This window comes from Lathyrus oleraceus, chromosome 3 (assembly GCF_024323335.1).
Source record: "Lathyrus oleraceus cultivar Zhongwan6 chromosome 3, CAAS_Psat_ZW6_1.0, whole genome shotgun sequence".
Lineage (NCBI taxonomy): Eukaryota > Viridiplantae > Streptophyta > Magnoliopsida > Fabales > Fabaceae > Lathyrus > Lathyrus oleraceus.
The window spans coordinates 450,954,155-450,960,808 of NC_066581.1; the positions used below are offsets into that span (position 1 = coordinate 450,954,155).

At 35.0% G+C, this 6,654-nt stretch overlaps 1 long non-coding RNA gene across 1 annotated transcript; it reads left to right on the top strand.

Annotated features, from left to right (window-relative positions):
- Positions 1 to 477: 477 nt before the first annotated feature.
- Positions 478 to 2,898, top strand: LOC127128125 (uncharacterized). Its single transcript, XR_007805693.1, has 2 exons — positions 478 to 1,429; positions 2,614 to 2,898. It is a non-coding gene; the product is annotated as an uncharacterized LOC127128125 (long non-coding RNA).
- The last annotated feature ends 3,756 nt before the right edge of the window (positions 2,899 to 6,654 follow it).

The window sequence follows — 6,654 nt, forward strand, 5'->3', positions numbered from 1 at the left end:
CTTGATAGTCATTTGATTCAAATTATGCTAAAGCCTATGAATAGAGGTGAATACGGTGAGCAACTAGGTCATTCGTCTCGTACCCAAAGATCTTCAGAATGAGTTAAGGAATTCTCCACTCTCATTCCTTCTCTATTTCTTAAGGCTCGTGTCACACAATTTGAAGCTTGATTGACAAGCTCTTGAAGAAACATATTTGATGTGATTTTCATAGTAGTTTGATTTGTCTGGGATTCCTTGACTGGAAATATGAACTAGAGGCCTTGAGGTCCATAACATTACAGGAACTAGTCTTATCAAGTGATAAAGGGACTTTTGATCACTTGAATAGACTGAGGGATTATACACAATCAAAGGAATTAGTTACTCAAAATCTCTTTTTATCAACTTCATCAAAGGGAATGAATTAGTTGGTAATTATGTACAACATGTCTAAAGATTAATCAATGAATCAAATGATTCACATATCCTAAGCTAGGGGGAACATATAAAGGTTAGGATTAAATTAATCAAAGAAATCAAACATCAAATATTCACACGAAGATTAAATTAATCAAAGAAATCAAACATCAAATATTCACACGGAAAAGAATTGATTAAACTGATTAATTAAATCTAAACCAAAATCCTAATCTAATGCAACATTAACTTCCATGATTTTTCCAAGACCTAAGGGGCAAAGATGTTAACGTATATGGATTTAATTAATGTTGAATTAAATTTTAGCAATTAAAACCTAATTAAAATCAATTAAATCTAATTAATCCTAACTAAATCTACACATATTATGTGATAAAAATTAGACTAATCCACAATTAACCTAAATCTAACCTTTAATCATGCACAAAATTATAGAAAAATCAGCAACTAAAAAATAATTAAAAAACAAATGAACAAAGCAATGAGGCAGGGGTGTATGGGCTCCTGTAAGGGTTTGCAAGGAAAGGTAAAGCGCAGACCCAGCTCAAAAGCCCATTCTGACTTTAATTATGGATAGGGGTGAGAAATTTACAGGGAATCAAAGAAACCGCGTGAGGCTTCATCATGTCATCACGTGTTCAACTCCAAAGTCAAACATCCTGACTTCCCTCGATGAAGCGCAGGCCTCCTCCGTTGCGTCGGAGGTCACCTTTCGCAGCGGCGGAGGCTTAATATCCTAAAAGATTACATCACCCTCTTCTCCTTTCCATCCCGAGTCCATAAATCATCATGACAAAACCTAATTTAACATCTATCATGCGAATCGAAGCTGCGAATAGAAGAACCTTAGATCCTCTAACAAAAATTAAATGATGCCTATTGAGAATCAGAGCCTTAGATGTTAGGGCTTTAACTCTTCTCAGAGTGTCATACATGGTGGTAACTCACTTGAATCGAAATGATGAAGATCGAACAAAAACTCACTGGAGCACCATGCCAAAAATGTAAGGTAATCCTTCTGCAACTTCTCGTTCTTCCTTTTCTTTGCTTCTACTTCTTCTAAAACTTCTTCTGCAACTGAAAAACGCATGCGATTTGAGAGGTAGAGTAAAATGAGCTCTGAGATTCATAAATGGAAATTAAGATTTGAGAGTGATTGAGAGTGTTCCAGTGTGAAGAATCGAGAGACTTCAGAAAAAAATCAGAGAGTTTTCGAGTGTGGTGAGGATTTTGATTGAGGGAAAAAATTCAATGAACTCAGAGTGAAGATTGAGTTTATAACCTTCTTCCTTCCAAACTCTGTTAGAGATTTGAATGAAATGTGATCGAAATTTATTTACAATTCCCTTGAAATTAGGAAAACAGTTAGGGGTTTATTTGGATGGAAAACGGAAATAGTTATTTGGACGGAAATATGATCTAGTTACCTTCTGTTCTGAGTTAATCATTGGTTATTGGTTCAGTTAATTTGTTAGAAAACAGTTAGTTATGAAGTTGCAACTCAGTTAAACTCACGTTCTGTTAACTTGTTGATGTTGCTTTCCGTTCAATGCCATGAATTTGGTTAGCAGGGTTAGTTTAAAGAGAGGTTAATTAGTCATGGCACGATTTTTGTTAGGTAGTTGCAATGGTTGAATGGATTGTTAGTTTATGATGCAGACTGTATTGAATTTCCTGTTTTTAAATGGTTGATTATGCTTTATTGTTGTGATATGTGATTGTTTGCAATGAATGGTTGTCTAATGAACTCTGACTTGGAATTAAATTGTGTGAATTTGTCATCCATGAACTGTTATTGCTATGCTAATGAGGCCTTTTTATGAAGGCAATTGTTAATTGCATCATAGTTAATTTGGAAAAGGAATGTTGCAAAACTAATGAGGTGTTAATGTTTAGTGATAGACTTGTTAGAATTGATTAAATGACATGAATTAAGTATGCTCATTGATTGTTTTATTGGTGAGAAAAGAGATTTGGTTGTTTGGCTGCATTGTTAGCTTGTTTGATGTGCATGAATGAATTACTTTGCATAATGCATTTTGGCATGTCATGTCTATGAATATAAATGCTTGGAATGATGATTTTGTTATGTTTGGATGTATGGTTGGTTTATGTATGCCTAGGCTATGGATTGAAATGTTAGAGCTGATTTTGGCAATGGTTGATTGTTGTAAGATTATGGCTTTGATGTAGGCATGGTGGGCAAGATAGCAAGTCATCATGCAAGGCACAAAAACAAGGTCAAGGCATGACCAAATTGGGAAAGCTTGATTAATGGAGGAAATGGTGGCCATGGAAGATGCAATGATGAAAATGTGATTAATATTATGATTTTAGGATGAACAATATGTTGGTTGACTTTGGTCAACCGGTTGACTAAAAAGTCAACATTTGTAAAAAATAATTTTTTTAATATTTCTTTTGTAATGAACATTATACATGTTAATGAATGAATGGATGGCCATCGTGTGAGTGAGATGTCTATGATGTAAATGTGAATTAAATTTGACTTTTTGAATGAACCTCGATTAGAACCAAACTTGATATATGAATGAATCAATCATCTTTGATCATATGAATCATATGAATGAAATGGACTAAGATGCATGGATGAATTAAGAATTAAAGACATATAATGCCCTTATGAATCACAACGGATTAATGATTGACAAATGGACCAAAAGATTAATGACAAACAAATGGACCAAAAAATTAATGCATTAGTGTAATCATGAATCACGAATTAATGATCATGGACCTATGTGTCGGTTGACTTTGGTCAACTGGTTGACTAAAAAGTCAATAGTTGACCAAAAAGTCAACATTTGTGAAAAATGATTTTTTTTATATTTCTTTTGTAATGAACATTATACATGTTAATGAATGAATGGATGGCCATCGTGTGAGTGAGATGTCTATGATGTAAATGTGAATTAAATTTGACTTTTTGAATGAACCTCGATTAGAACCAAACTTGATATATGAATGAATCAATCATCTTTGATCATATGAATCATATGAATGAAATGGACTAAGATGCATGGATGAATTAAGAATTAAAGACATATAATGCCCTTATGAATCACAACGGATTAATGATTGACAAATGGACCAAAAGATTAATGACAAACAAATGGACCAAAAGATTAATGCATTAGTGTAATCATGAATCACGAATTAATGATCATGGACCTATGTGTCGGTTGACTTTGGTCAACTGGTTGACTAAAAAGTCAATAGTTGACCAAAAAGTCAACATTTGTGAAAAATGATTTTTTTTATATTTCTTTTGTAATGAACATTATACATGTTAATGAATGAATAGATGGCCAATTGTGTGAGTGAGATGTCTATGATGTAAATGTGAATTAAATTTGACTTTTTGAATGAACCTCATTTAGAACCAAACTTGATATATGAATGAATCAATCATCTTTGATCATATGAATGAAATGGACTAAGATGTATGGATGAATCAAGAATTAAATATCTATAATTCCCTTATGAATCACAATGGATTAATGACAAACAAATGGACCAAAAGATCAATGCATTAGTGCAATCATGAATCATGAATCAATGACCATGGACCTATGATTTGAAAGCACCAAGAGACCTAAATCAGTGGCCTATGAATGGCTAAATATGATGCCTATGTAAATTCTTGACCCAAGCCTTGAATCAGATGAAATCCCAATCATGTAGACATGTAGGTTAACTGGATGATTTCCATGATCACATGAGGTATTTGATGATGGATAATGCATGATATGATGGTCAAACACCTCCTCCTAATGAATAAGGGTTTCAAACAAACATAAGGTGAAAAGTCAATCCAACAAGATTAACTAGGACCAAATCTTCCTGATTAGGGTTTCATGATGCACACCCTCTAGTCAAGGCCTCTGAATCAGGCATGAGGCTCCACAAATAAGTTCCCAATGTATGGGACCCAATTAGGGTTTAACTGGTCAAGCTAAGGCCCAAAGAACATCCACAAGGTCCCATAGACACATCATAAAGAATTAGGGTTTTGCTCCCCAAAGGAATGCCATGGTGAGGTCTTCTTGGATTCATGTCTATAAGATCAAACAATTAGGGTTTCACTCCCAAGATAATCAAATGAAGAGCCATGTCACATTCTTGGAGTTTGATCCACAAGCCAACCCTAGCTTTGCCAACCACAAGCTTTGAATCTATGGTGATCAATTAACAAGTGTCAACATGAATGAATGATGCATATGAATGAAACATGAGTGTGTACAGATGAATCTCAAGTCAAAGGTTGAGTGAAAAGATGAAAAGGGGAGGGGAAATTTTGGGATATGACGATAATCTTCCTTGAGAGGAAAGAAATTGCAAACTTCGTTAATCGGTCGACTACAACTATGATAATAGTGAACCCATTAGAAGTTGGCATACTCATGATAAAATTCATCGCAACATCTTCCCAAACATGATTAGGAATGGGTAATGGTGCCAGCAACTCAGTTAGAAGGGTAGTGGAAGTCTTGGATTGTTGACACACAATACATTGTTTAATGAACGCTTTGTTATGTTGGTGCAAGTTTATCTAATAGAATTGAGAAGTTTGTGTGTTATAGGTGGAGTAATGGACGAATATCCCCCAATTGGTGATGAGTGAAACTTCTCTAAGATTGTTTGAATGAGTGCATTCTTATCTGGTATAACTAGTGGATTGTGCAAAAACAAAAGACCACATTTATTGTTGTAGTTCAAATTTGGGCATGAACTTGATTGACATTGTTGCAGTAAGGTCAACAATCAAGGATCTCGTTGAAGGTCCGCGCGCAACGCATCCTTAAATGAACACCCTGGTGCTGACCAAGCCATTAAACACACCCTGGAGAGTGCATCAACCGTAATTTTCTCCTTACCCTAATTGTACTCAATAGTAAAATCGAACCCAATGAACTTAGGAATCCATGCTTGTTGTTCTAGAGTTTTAAGGGTTTGTTCAAGTAAAGCTTTGAGAATCTTTTAATCAGCAAGGATAATAAATTTGTAACCCAAAAAATATTGGTGAAACTTGGCTAGGGCATCTGTGATGGCACAAAATTCTCCCACATAAGCAGACTATCGTTGGGCAGTAAGTCCTAGTTTCTTAGAGAAGAAAGCAATATGACGGTCAGACTGGCTCAAAACGGCTCAGACTCTAGTATTCGATGCATCAATTTCTAAGACAAAAGGCTTGGAAAAGTCCAGTATAGCTAACACCGAAGTAGTGGATATCACCAATTTGAGGTTGTTAAAGGTTGTGTTAGCTATATCGTCTCAATTAAAACCTTCTTTATTGAATAAGTTTCTCATAGTCGTTGTAATTTGTGAGTAAGACTTAATGAAACATTGTGAAATTCTGGTATCAGATATGAGATGTCAAAGGTAATGTCACGACACTAATATCTGAGTAATGCAAACAGAATAAAGATAGATAATAGTAATGCAAAAGACACAAGCAATTGTTAACCCAGTTCGGTCCAACTCACCTACATCTGGGGGCTACCAAGCCAGGAAGGAAATTCACTAAAATAGAATCAGTTCAAAGACTCTTTGTACACTTCAATAAGTTACAGTCTTTCTCACCTAATCTCTACCCATGCAATTTCTACCCAAGCACTCTTAGATATGAGAACCCACTCACTTTCCTACAATCACACCTGTGATTTTAAACAACAATTCCTTGTGAAAAGAAAACACTTTTTAATAACACACACTTGATTTTACTTCACAGTTTTAATCAAGTAGACACACTCTTGATCTTGCTTAACAGCTTTGATCAAGAAGACATACACTTGATCTTGCTTAACAGCTTTGATCAAGTGGACACACACTCTTGCTTACAAGATTTGAGTGACAAATTACAACCACAAATCAGACCAATTCAATCATCTAAGGATGACTTGAATGGCTTACAAGTCTCACGACTAAACAAGACACAAACCCTAGCTCTCTCTCAATATTTCGCTCAGTATTGGTTGTGTAATAAATCAGGTTTTCCATGTCCTATTTATAGAAGCATTCAGCTGGGCTTGGACATCTTGAAAACCCTAAAACTATTTTCCAATTAAATCTCCTCATGACAGCTGGTTAAATCTCCTTGGAAAATAAGTAAATCAAGTTGTAATCAATGATTGAATGCGCCTGCAAATCAGATCTTCAATCATACATAGATTGCCATTAAATGTGCAATCACAAAACACCAGACATTCATAC